The following is a 12,500-nucleotide window of genomic DNA, read 5'->3' on the forward strand; positions in this document are numbered from 1 at the left end:
CTATACATCCCTACGACCTGTGGGATTCCAGGCGTTGGAATAATATTGTCCAAAAAATTAAGAACAATGAAAAAATCAAGGCATAAAATAATAAAAAGACTCCCAAGCGTACGAAAAACTAATTAAGAGACAAAATTAACATCGTCCACACATGACGCCGCGTCGCTCCAACCTTTTCTGCAACTATATGACGCAACGCTGGGTGTGTGCAAGAATGAGGGGGGGAGGGGGGAAGGGAAGTAAGGAGAGGCGAGGAGAAGGGGGAAGGAGAGGCGAGGAGAAGGGGGGAAGGAGAGGCGAGGGGAAGAGGGGAAGGAGGGGCGAGGAGAGATTGAGGGAGTGAGGGAGTTAGGAGAGGAAAGGGGAGGAGGGGGAAGGAGACGAGGAAGGGGGGATGTGGAGTTAGGGGAGGAGAGGGGGATGTGTGGAAAGGAGGAGAGAGGAAAGGAGGAGAGAGGAAAGGAGGAAGGAGAGTAATATAGAGGCAAGGTGTTGGGGAAGGGAAGTAAAACGCGAGGAAGAGCGGGGGAGGAAAGTGAAGAAAAAAGACGAAAGGAGAAGGGAAGTGAGGAGGGAGAGGAGGGGGTGGATATGGGGAGAGGAGTGAAGGGAAGTGGGGAGTAAGAGGAGGAACGGATGGAGAAAATAGTCGGGGAATAGGGAGAGGGGGTTGATGATATTGGGGGGGATGGGAGCGACCCCCTCCCCAGGCCTAACTTACTAAAAATAAGATCTCTCATTACCTACTCTTTTTGTGTAAACAATGGCTGGCAAAAAACCGTCCCTGCTTCGCCCTGGGCATGAGGAGGAGGAGCTGTTAAATCAGGCATGTACCACTACAAGCCATTTTCATTTTCCTTCTTTCCTCTTTCTCCCTTTCTTGGATTCTCCGGCTACAGATTATAATGCATCACTAATGCAGAGAATATCATTGTGAAAAGCAACTATCCAAATGTATTTCTATTAACGTATATTTCCATACATGCGTCAGACACACGTATACGTACATATGCATGTTACACGCACACGCACACACACACGCACACGCACAAGCACAAGCACAAGCACACGCACACGCCCATGTCCACCTAGTCACCTTCACTCTCACTCTCTCACAAACAAATTACAAACGACATACAAAGAAACTCGTTTGCATATTCCAAGAAGAGATTCATTCCCCTCCCCCCTCACGTGCACGCACCCTCCCACCCCGGCGCGCGGTCCTTCGCAACAGCCTGCCACGGAGCCGCAGCGGGCGAGTTAACACAGAGAACCGCGTGTCAATATTAAAGCTAGGAGTGCTTTAAGCCGCGTGTCAATCCGAGGGGTCTGTGCGAGTCCAAAATCTGAATAGCGGACGCAAGGTGCCAAAAAAGAGTACCAGGGTTTTATATTCCACAGAGATTAAAATAAAGTGTTAGAGTGAGCAAAATGACGTACAAAAAACAAAATCACTGTCCTCCCGAGCTCGGTTGCCATTTTTTTGCCGCAGTTGTTTGTGCATTTGACTTTGCAAATGCAGATGAGCGAGAAACAGCTGGATCTGATCGGCAGTCTCTTCCACCGTTCCTCCACGAAGAAGTAAACATTTACGTAACGCGGTTTCATCAAAATTTGCAGACACGTTTGCAAGCCGCTTGGGTAAACCTCCTTATGTTTACTTCATGCACGTTTTGTATGCGTATGTATGTGAATGAGTATATGTACATATATACGTGTATCCACCGCCTGGCGACAAGCACGGCGGCGCTATCAACAGGGCCCCATAAACAACAAGCCGCTTATCTCAATCTCATAATCACCGGCCGTCCCGTTGTGAAAAAATAAGCGGACCCCCGTGGGCGCTTGTTTACCCTTCGATTTCGCAGCATTTTGAATACGCATTTGCTTCAAGAACCTTACTATTCACATCGTTATTAACTTTTAAAATTCTATATCACACACACACACACACACACACACACACACACACACACACACACACACACACACACACACACACACACACACACACACACACACACACACATCTATATATATATACATATACATATATACATATACATATATACATATACATGTACACATATACATATATACATATACATATATACATATAATTACATATACATATATACATATAATATACATATGCATGTATACATATACATGTATACATATACATGTATACATATACATGTATACATATACATGTATACATATACATGTATACATATACATATACACATATACATACATATAATATATATACATATACATATATATATATACATATATATATGTATATATATATGTATATATATACATATACATATATATAATATATATACAATAATATATATATATATATAACATTACATACAAACTAACATACACATACATATATGTATATATATATATATATATATATATATATATATATATATATATATATATATATGTGTGTGTGTGTGTGTGGTGTGGTGTGTGTGTGTGGGTGTGTGTGGTGTGTGTGTGTGTGTGTGTGTGTGTGTGTGTATATATCATAGTATATATATACATATAATATATATATATATATCAATATATATATATATATATATATATATCATTAATATATATATATATATATATAATATATATATATATATATATATTAAATATTATATAAATATATATATATATATATATACACACTATATATATACATACTATATATATACACATATATACATATATATATATTCATATATATCTACATATAATACTATATATATATATTATAATATATATATATATATATATATATATATTCATATATATACTATTATCATATCTATATATAATATATCTATCTATATAAAATATATATATACTTATATATAATATATAAATATATATAATAATAATATAAATATATATGTATATATAAATATTATATAAATATATCATATTATATAATTACTATACTCTATATACTAACTATATTCATAACTATATATAATATAAATAATATAATATATATACATACATATATATATATATATATATATATATATATATATATATATATTATATATATATATATATATATTTATATATATATGTGTGTGTGGTGTGTGTTGTGTATGTGTGTGTGTGTGTGTGTGTGTGTGTGTTGTGTGTGTGTGTGTGTGTGTGTGTGTGTGTGTGTGTGTGTGTGTGTGTGTGTGTGTGTGTGTGTGTGTGTGTGTGTGTGTGTGTGTGTGTGTGTGTATATAAACATAACCACCCCTACTCCCGTCCCGCACCTAAACTCCGTAAAATCACCTACATACACCAGTTTATCCCATCCATCATTTCGGATTTTGTGACGCTGTCTCCATCCTAACTAAACTTCCCATGAGGCTCTCAAACTCGTCCAAATTTCGGCCGAGAGTTTGCGCCACGAAGTGACTTTCCGAAGCGGCGATACTTCTCGGCGTCAAGCTCTCTCGGAAACCCGGAAGAGTTTCGGGTGTGCCTGCACGGGGAATCTACCGCGTCACCCACCGGACCTCCCACCGAATTTTCTGCCAGGACGTCTGCTGGATCTCCTACGAGTTTTCCTTCAACAAGGACCACCCCCGCAGCGACGAGGATCCGATCCTTTAAGACAAGACTTTTTTGCAAGCCAAAACGATTCTAAAAGCCCCTTTTTGTGAAAGAATGGGACGCAAGAGAGGTTCTTTCAGGGAATATTAAGACTCGGCTTTGTTTACTTTGGCGCTTGAGATATCCCGCGAGGGAGGATGAAGGGAGGAGGGAAGGGAGTAAGGGAAGGGAGGAGGAGGAGGAGGAGGAGGAGGAGAAAACAAGAATGGAGGGACGATAAGAGAAAAGAGGAGGAGAAAGGAAAGAGGAAAAAGGGAGGAGGAGGAAGGAAAGAAGAAGGGAGGAGGGAGGAGGGAGGAGGGAGGAAGGGAGGCAGGTAGGAGGAGGAGGGCTAGGGGGAGATTTTCCTGACACAGGAAAACACGCATGGAGATAAGAACTTCCGCTCAACATCGCTGCACGAAGAACATGTTATTCAAACGAAATAACATACAGGTTTTAGTGTGCATAATTCCTGCTGAATCATATCACTCTGTGACCTATTTCATATTTAGATATAAACAAATAAAAGACTATGGCTATCACAACACACGGCGCTAAACTCAAACTAAACTAGATACATGAAACACTTGCAAGGGCACACCATTACGTAAGACTTAACACAATGCATAATGCACACACAAACAATACGACACAACTTGCAATTCACACCATATTTATTTGTTTTTTTCTGATTTTCTTCTGTCAATGCCATCTGTCTTTTTTTTTTGCAATAACATTGTAGTAGGCTTTATGAAAGATGCACCGTGTACCCCAACACTACACTACCACCAACACTTAAGCCACATCAACTTTTGCATTGCAACTGCACCGATTGTCATGGGAAATATCCGCTGCGTCACAACAAACCGCTTCTATTTTCTTTTTCTTTTTTTGAATGACATTTCAATAGAGACCAATCGTGAATCGTGGCAAAAAAACATCTGCTATTACAACTGGATTTCCATGGCTTCAAAAACACTAACACGTTTCCTTTCTCTCTCTCTCTCTTATCGTTGTTGTTCACGTTTAAAACACAAGAGCAAGATAACAAGAGCAGATTTTCCACCGAAATCTGCATATATAACAAGGCCAGCACTCAACCTGTAAGAGGGGCAACATAAGGGGGAAGAGAAAGGAGAAATACACAAGACACAAGGAGGGAGAGAGAAAGAGAGAGAAAGATAGACAGATAGATAGATAGAGAAAGACAGGGGGGGGGGGGAATGGTATAAGATAGATGTACAGATAATCCTCTCTCTCTCTCTCTCTCTCTCTCTCTCTCTCTCTCTCTCTCTCTCTCTCTCTCTCTCTCTCTCTCTCTCTCTCTCTCTCTCTCCCAACACTTCATCATCCTTTTCACGCTTTCTCCGACACTTCCCCCATCTCTTCTTCCCCTGACACTTCCTTTTTCCCTCCATGGGAGGAGGAGGAGGAGGAGGAGGAGGAGGAGGAGGAGGAGGAGGAGGAGGAGGAGGAGAGGGAGAAGAATGAGGAGATGAGGAGGGAGAAGAAGAGATGAGGAGGAAGAAGAAGAGATGAGGCCGAAGAATCGAGGGGAGGATGGGGAAGACGAGGAGGAGGACAAGGATGAGAAAGAGGGATCACTTCGTATCGGCGCGCTGGGGCCTTGACACGCGAAGGAGCTCCCTGCCCCTGGGCGCGCGGAGAGGCCCCTTCTTTCACCAGAGAGCTGCGTGTCTTCGCCGTTGTCGTCGCGGCGGGGGAATGCCGGCACTCGCCCTACGTCCGACGAACCACGTGGGTCTCACCACGGCTCTAGACGCGACAACGTGCAGCGCCACCGAGAGTGTGTCACCAACTGTGATCCTCGCCACACATCACCTCGGCTCTCGGTGGGGCGTGGGGAGGGGAGGGCCAGAGGGGGAAGGGAGAGGAGGAGGGCGGGAGGGGGACCTGTCGGCGCACGTGCACCCTCCCTCAGTCCCTCACACTCCTCCCGCAATCTCAGCCTGCATCCTCCTCACTCCTCTTCGTCTTCCCTCTTCGTTCTTGTTAATCTCCGTCTTCATTTTTTCCTTCTTTCCACTTCTTCCCCTCCTTCGCTATCTCCATCTAATTCACATTTTAATATCACTGTTCTATCCTGCTCCTCTTGCCTCCCCTTTTCCAATCCCATCTCCTCCCACTTCCTTTTCCCTTCTCCCTCCACTTCCTCTTCGCATTTCCTCTCTTCCTCTCCCCTTCTCCTACCCAATTCCTCTCTTCTATTCACCTGCTTCTTTCCTATCACTAACTCTTCATCTTTTCCCTCCCTTCCCCTTTCCCTTCCCCTTCCCCTTCCCCCCCTTCCCTATCACTTTTTCTTTATCCTTTCCCCTTCCCCTTCCCCTTCCCCTTCCAACTCTTCGTGCAACCGCTGCTTCCTTCGCATTTCTCGTTGCCTTCAAACCGAACGCTGAATGTGCATGGCGACCGTTTCCAATTTCATCGCATGGCCACTACGCATCACCAGCGTCATCCACTCAGATTTATGTTCGTGGCTTCGGAGCTCATCTTCTGCTAGGGTAGAGGAAATAGGACACGGGATAAAGGACATGGGTCACTAGGGCATAGGGCACAGGGCATAGGACAAAGAGTAAATGGTTCTTCATATAGCCTTTATATGAGATAAAGTAAAGGGCGCTGTACTCGATAAATAGGGCACTGAACATTGGACATTGGACATGGGTCATAGAGCCATTTCCCCTTACAACAGCACGGTGCATCTGGACGAGTGCTTTCCAATTTTACCAAGGACCCCTTTCGCTTAAATTAATTTTCCCACGGGCTTTTGAAAGGTTTGTCTACTCAGCAAACCAACTTCACAACGTAACAAACTTTTTCTGCCTCTCTTTACCATCCGCTAGTTTCAATATTTACGAATCGGAGTGTGCATTCAAACATACAAAAATGTGAATTCCATCATTACCTGGCTCACTCTTTTTTTTTTTCTTTTACATTTTACGCCAGATCCTCTGACATTTTGACCCTCAGTCCTAACTTCCCGCCGGACCCGAAGGCCTAAGAATCCCTACACACACATCCGACATGAAGTGCTAAATCCCACAAATCGCCTGGGAAATGAAGCGACTAAACCCGGACACACAGAGGGCGTCGCATCCTCACTCTCATTCTCTGTATCAAGTCTTTGGGCCCAGAGTCCGGAGTTTCCCCCCTTAAAGCATCAAACGGTAGCAGGATCGCCTCACACGAGTCATCCTGTGAGGGAAACCGATGTCCTTACATTTAACCTTCTCAAGGACAAGAAAAAAATCACGCCAGTTTTTCCACGCAGGTATAAGCACTCCGAGATACAAAGGCACACAAAAGAAAGAGATCAACGGACTGACTCACTGACTGACTGTCTGTTTGCCGGACAGCAGACAGACAGACAGGCGCGAACACGCGCGCGCACACGCACACACACACACACACACACACACACACACACACACACACACACACACACACACACACACACACACACACACACACACACACACACACACACACACACACACACACACACACACACACACACACACACACATGCGCGCGCGCGCGCGCGAGCACGTACAAGCGCACGCACACACACGCACAAACGCGCACACGCACACGCACTCATACACCTTGAAATCACACCATACGAATCGCCAATTACCATAACGATCCTGCGACCCCGCACGGCGCCCTTCCAAGCTCCCTCTCAACATCCGTCATGCCTCTCTCGCTCCCTAACTTATCGAACTTCAAGTTTTCAACCTCCAACGTCCTCCCTCACCCCCACTCTCTCCTCCCCTCTTCTCCAATTCCTCCTTGCTTCCATCCTCCCCCTCTTCCCTTTCATTATCCTTTCCCTCTCTTCTTCCCACTCTTTCTCTCTCCTCCTTTCCTTCTCCTTCCCTCCTTCCTCCCTATCATCCTCCCTCACTCCCACTCCTTATATATCTCCCTCATTCCTTCCACTCCTTCCCTCCCTCCCTCATTTCCTCCTCCCTCTCCTCCCCCCTCCCTCTTTTCCTCCTCCCTCTCTTCCCCTATCTCCCTCCCCCACGCCCTGCCCACGTCAACCCTGCGTCAACCCAAGTTATAAAACAGGAATTCTCCCCCTGAACAATAAACTCGGCTGCCAAAATGGAAACACCTGTCTAAGGAATGAAGGAAGGGAAGAGGTGGGAGGAGGAGAAGGAAGGGAGGAGGTGGGAGGAGGGAGGAGGGAGGGAGGAGGGAGAGAGGAGGGAGAGAGGAAGGAGGGAGGAGGAGGAGGAGGAGGGGAGGAGGAGGTGGAGGAGGAGGGGAGGAGGAGGAGGAAGAGGAGGGAGGAGGGAAAAGAGATGAAGGAGGAGGGAAATGGAGCAGAGAGGAAGAAGGAAGGAAAGGAAGAAGAAAGGTGGGATGAGGGAAAAGGAGGATAGGGAGGGAAGATAGAGAAGAAAGGAGGGAGGATAAAGAAAGGAGGAGAGAAGGAAGGAGGGAGGAGGGAGAGTAAGGTGAAGGGGAGGGGGCGAGAGGAAGAGGGGGAGGAGAGGAGGATAGGAGGGGGACGAGGAAGGAGGGACCAAGGGGCGAGGATAAGGGGAGGAAGGGGCGAGGGGAAAGGGAGGGGGGAGGGGGTAAGGGAGGGGGGGGGGTCAGAGAAGATGTATCCGAAAGACGCCATCCCTTCATGAATATCATACATACGTAAGGGCCTCTTTGGATTTATTCTTTCTCTGTTTCTCCTTTCTTTCTCTCCCTCCTTTCCTTGGCTGCCGAGGGAAAGGGGAGGGAAAGAAAATCGGAAAGCGAGTGGGGTTCGTCCGGCGCTCGATGGAGGACGCGGCCGCCCTTTCGTTATTCCTGACAGCGATCAATCTAGCACGCAAAACCTGGCGACTTGGGAGGGAGGAGAGAAATTAAAAGGAAACGGAAAAAAAATAATGAAAGCTAAATCACAACCCGCAAATAAGAAATAATGAGAGCTGAACCACGCCTTTATAAAAAGAAAAAAGAACTATAAATAAAATAAAGATGAATACGGGAAAACTGCCTTAGCCCACTATAACATTCGTGACCCACGCAAGATGTAAACACATTAACTAACTCCTCTGAGACACATTACGCCAGACTGAAGCACCTTGGTCTCTCCAGAGGCATCTAATCGCTATCAAGGCGGAAAAAAAGCATTCCTTTTAACCCATACACACCATAAAAAAGGGCAAAACATTTTTTAAAAAATCCATCTACAGATACAACAAAATAAGTAAATAAAACAGACGTGTATTAAAATGACCTCCCAAGAACAAGTACAAACGCAAACACACCCTGAACAATGCAACCCTTATGGTAATCCGCCTGAAGGTACGTTTTAGTTCTTCAGAGTATTTAATTATAACTTCCACTGGGAGCACTAGAGGGAGGAGGGTTCCTGGTCCAAACCGCGGTGTTCTAATAAGCAGACCAGTGATCTCTTCATGTTGAGCTCCACGGGTCCATCACTTTCCAAATAGGGATGTATCTTTTTATATTTTCATTAAGCCAAGATTTTATGCTACATCCAAGTAACTGGGGCTTTAAAGCTTATAGGATATTTGTCTTTGCTAAATTGTGGTACGTTTTAGATCTTCATATGTTACTGATCTTTTCATATACATATACTCTGTGTGTGTGTGTGTGTGTGTGTGTGTGTGTGTGTGTGTGTGTGTGTGTGTGTGTGTGTGTGTGTGTGTGTGTGTGTGTGTGTGTGTGTGTGTGTGTGTGTGTGTGTGTGTATGTATGCATATATACATACCCACATTTACACACACACACACACACACACACACACACACACACACACACACACACACACACACACACACACACACACACACACACACACACACGAGTATATATATAACCATATATCTGTATGTAATCAACCTCTATGATCACAGTAAATTAACCTTCGACCTACTTTAATGCCTCCCCGTTTACAAACATGGGCGTGATGCCAAAGGTAAACTGACGGAGACGACGCAGACGCGGGCGTAGGGCGAGACGGAGCCCCAGGGACAAGAAACGCCATGAACTTCACTGCATAACACCATCAGCCGGAACCTTCTAATTTGCGTCTCGGGCCCGGCTGCCACGCATGATCAGCCACTCCGGCCGATTAAAGAAGAGCCGGATTAATTGGCATATCTAATCGCGCCCCATCTTGAACCTGCAATTAGGGAATGAGCGTGGGGGAAGATGCGGGCGCCGCGCACAGCTTTTTGAATCGGAGTCCCCCTTGCAACGTGGCCATGGAGCCTACGCGTTCAACATACTCCAAAAGTCAATTTATATCTCTCCGCCCTCAAACTATTCTGCAAACCGACTTGACTTGCCGGCCTTCAGAGAGATAGATAAGTCGGTTTCGAACTCTGCTCGATGCCGACATGCAAGCAGTCCCATTCCGCGCGATACAATTCCTCAAAGCGGTGTGAAGTGGAGTGCGAAACCGCCCGAGAACCGAGTCTTTGGGGATATTACGTATTAGGGGCATCAGCTAGCATTCAATCAGACGGCAACTGCGGCTTACGGGGGAAATGCTTAACCATCCGTGCACGCGGTGAGGGGTCGAGGAGGGAAAGGGGAAAACAAAAAGAAATAAAGGAGGGAGAGGGAGAGGGAGAGGGGAGGGGAGGGGGAGGGGGAGGGGGGAGGGGGAGGGAGAGAGGGAGAAAGGGAGAGAGAGAGAGAGAGAGAGAGAGAGAGAGAGAGAGAGAGAGAGAGAGAGAGAGAGAGAGAGAGAGAGAGAGAGAGAGAGAGAGAGGCAGAGGCGTCCCCTCGCCCAGCAGTATCCTTGGACCCTCTTTCCCGCCCACTTCACTCCCTCATCTACATATCTTACTGTCTATCGTATTCTCCACGGCGATCTTCGATGCCCTTCAGCTCGGAGGATAACTTCTGACCCCATTCGCAGCCAATGCCGCTACAGATTTAACTGTATGCAATTGCATTGCAGTCTATAATGGTATTTACACGACTTCTAGTTCTAAATTATATCCACCCCCCGTCACTCATGCTTATTGACACTCACGCTCACACTCACGCTCACAATCACGCTCACAATCACTCACACTCACACTCACGCTCACGCTCACACTCACGCTCACACTCACGCTCACGCTCACACTCACGCTCACGCTCACACGCTCACACTCACGCTCACACTCACGCTCACGCTTACACTCACGCTCACGCTCACACGCTCACACTCACGCTCACGCTCACGCTCACACACTCGTATTCGTCCTCACACAAACGCAAACGCACATCCACTACAAGCAGCAGAGCGGTGCCATATATCGCAATCTTTTATCATAAATCTGTCTTTGAAGAGCAAAGAGGTGAGAAACGAGGGAGCGTGAGAGAGGAGACGGGGGAGATGAAGTGAAATAGGAGGGGAAAGAGGACCGTGATAGAAGACTGAGAGGACAGTGAGAGGAGAAGAGAGGAGAGAATAGGACAGAGGAGAGGGGAGGAGAGAGAAAGGGAGAGACGAAAGAGGAAGGAAGAGGGGGAAAGAAGAAAGGAGAGGGAGAGGAGAGAAGGAATCCTCCAGAAATTCCGTCCGCAAACCTTTCATCATAACCCATCTTTTAATTTCCGTGACCCTCGCGGATCCAAGAATAAAAACAAGAAAAAAAAACGAAAAAACATGCGATAGAAAATAAAATTAAACGAGAAAAAAAATAACCCCTTATTTTCCAACCCTGCCTATCGCCCCCCCCCCTCCCCCTCCGAAACTCCAATACCATCACGTTTGAGATATACCCTTCTTCTCATCCCCCCCCCCTTACCCGACCCCTGCCTCTTCTTCCTTTCCCCAATATATCCCCCCCCCCCCCGATAAACCCAAGCCCAGCCTACTACTTTACGACTTTCACCCCCCCCCCCAAGCCCTCCCACACCCACCCAGTCAATTCCTCCCTCACCCCCAATACCACTACCCCTCCCCCACACAGCCTTCCTCCCTCCCCCCCCTCCCCTCATACACTATTCCCTCTCCCTCCTCCCCACAACCCCCCCTGTTCAATCTACCCCACCCCCTTCCCACCCCACCTCTACCTGGGCCTCCAAGTGCATGTCCTTCCGGCAACTCGTCTGATTCCTTCTTCTCCGGAGATACGAAGGATGGAGTGGGTTGCTTTGCGGAAAGGGAGGGAGGGAGGGAGAGGAGAGGGAGAGGGAGAGGGAGGGAGAGGAGAGAGAGAGAGAGAGAGAGAGAGAGAGAGAGAGAGAGAGAGAGAGGAGAGAGGGAGGAGGGAGGGAGGGAGGGAGAGGGCAAGGAGGGAGGGCGAGGGAGAGAGAGAGAGAGACGGAGGAGAGAGGAGAGAGAGAGAGAGGATGAGAGAGAGAGAGCCAGAGAGAGAGAGAGAGGAGGAGAGAGAGCGAGAGTATTCTGAGACGAGAGAGAGAGGAGATGAGAGAGATATGAGAGAGAGAGGAGAGATGAGAGGACTCTGAGAGAGAGAGAGAGAGAGAGGATACGGAGCGAGAGAGAGCGAGAGAGGGGGGAGAATTTGAGAGGAGAGGGGAGAGTTGGAGAGAGAGAGGGAGACTTGCGAGAGGAGAGGGAGAGGAGTGAGGGAGAGAGAGAGAGGAGAGAAAGAGAGAGAAAGATGAGAAAGAGAGAGGAGGAGAGAGAGAAGAGAGATGAGAGAGGAGAGAGAGAGAGAGAGAGAGAGAGGAAGAGAGAGAGAGGAGAGAGAGACGAGAGAGAGAGAGAGTGAGAGAGAGAAAGAGAGAAAGAGTGAGAGAGAGAGAGAGAGAGCTGGGAGATGAGAAGAGAGAGAGAGAGAGAGGAGAGAGAGCAGAGAGGACCCGAGAGAGAGAGAGAGAGAGAGAGAGAGAGGGGATGGAAAAGGAAGGGGGCT

At 46.7% G+C, this 12,500-nt stretch overlaps 1 protein-coding gene across 4 annotated transcripts in view; it reads right to left on the minus strand.

The window, feature by feature from the left end:
* LOC119587522 overlaps nucleotides 1-12,500 on the minus strand; it is a 139,116-nt gene that overhangs the window by 52,169 nt on the left and 74,447 nt on the right. The window contains exon 1 of one of the 4 annotated variants that reach the window (XM_037936276.1): nucleotides 5,385-5,474. The exons of 1 other annotated variant lie outside the window; for it this stretch is intronic. The gene's annotated coding sequence lies outside the window, so the exon portion shown is untranslated. Of the gene's footprint in view, nucleotides 1-5,298; nucleotides 5,475-12,500 lie in introns of those variants that run through there. 2 more of the 4 variants (XM_037936388.1, XM_037936463.1) reach the window with 2 other exon arrangements.

This window comes from Penaeus monodon, chromosome 1 (assembly GCF_015228065.2).
Source record: "Penaeus monodon isolate SGIC_2016 chromosome 1, NSTDA_Pmon_1, whole genome shotgun sequence".
Taxonomy (NCBI): Eukaryota; Metazoa; Arthropoda; class Malacostraca; order Decapoda; family Penaeidae; genus Penaeus; species Penaeus monodon.